General features: G+C 35.4%; 1 non-coding gene across 1 annotated transcript; it reads right to left on the bottom strand.

Annotated features, from left to right (window-relative positions):
* Window positions 1–424: 424 nt before the first annotated feature.
* Window positions 425–513, bottom strand: TRNAY-GUA (transfer RNA tyrosine (anticodon GUA)). Its single transcript is given in 2 exon segments — window positions 425–460; window positions 477–513. It is a non-coding gene; the product is annotated as a tRNA-Tyr (tRNA).
* Window positions 514–1,162: the final 649 nt, after the last annotated feature.

Below are 1,162 nucleotides of genomic sequence, written 5' to 3'. Positions count from 1 at the left end.
CTGGATTCCTTATTTCCCAGGTTGAGTGATTAATTTGTAAAGTACAAAGAAGAGAATAGGAGCTAAGAAATATAATCCAAGAGAACACCCCACATAAATATCACTGGGGGATGAGGAAATTATGGAGCTACCTTCCTAAAATAGAAAAATTAGTAAGCATGCAACCTCCAAATTAATGGGTTTGGCAGAAAACCCATGGAATCAGAACACTGAAAAATGGCACAGTTCTCAAAGTAAATAATGCTGGGTTGCAGACACAAAGAGTCATAAGACTAATCATGCATGGAAATTCAAAAATGCAGTATTTAAAGTTGTGGCTCCATTGTACATTCTTGTCTCCTTTGTCAAAGATTAATTGACTAGAGGTATGTGGGTTTATTTCTGGGCTATCTATTCTGTTCCATTGATAAATATAAAACCTTTGTCCTTCGAGCCGGAATCGAACCAGCGACCTAAGGATGGCCACAGACAGGCATCTACAGTCCTCCGCTCTACCAGCTGAGCTACCGAAGGGAACACACATATGACTGAAAATATAATGAATATACAATAGAGAAAAGACAGTCAGCAAGTTGTGTTAGGGAAACTTGACAGCCGTATTTAAATCAATGAAATTACAACATTCCCTCACACCATACCCAAAAATACATTCAAAATTACTTAAAGACTTAAATATAAAACATGGCACCATAAAACTCCCAGGAGAGAACACAGGCAAAACATTCTCTGAATAGTAACAATGTTTTCTTAGGACAGCCTCCCAAGCCAATAAAAGTAAAATTGAAAATAAACAATGGGACATAATCAGACTATTAAGCTTTTGCACAGCAAAGGAAATCATAAATGAAACAAAAGACAACACACAGACTGGGAGAAAATATTTGCAAACAACGTGACCAACAAGGGATTAATTTCCAAAATATACAAACAGTTTATATAACTCAATAACAACATAAATAAATAACCCGATTTTAAAAATGGGCAAAAGACCTAAATAGACATTTCTTCAAAGAAGACATACATATTATCAAAAGGCACATGAAAAGATACTTAACACAGCTAATTATTAGAGAAATGCACATCAAAACTACAGTGAGGTATCACATCACACTGGTCAGAATGACCATCATCAAAACGTCTACAAATAATAAATGCTGGAGAA

Source organism: Bubalus kerabau, chromosome 18 (genome assembly GCF_029407905.1).
Source record: "Bubalus kerabau isolate K-KA32 ecotype Philippines breed swamp buffalo chromosome 18, PCC_UOA_SB_1v2, whole genome shotgun sequence".
NCBI classification, from domain to species: Eukaryota; Metazoa; Chordata; class Mammalia; order Artiodactyla; family Bovidae; genus Bubalus; species Bubalus kerabau.
This window is presented reverse-complemented; position numbering and strand designations above follow the sequence as displayed.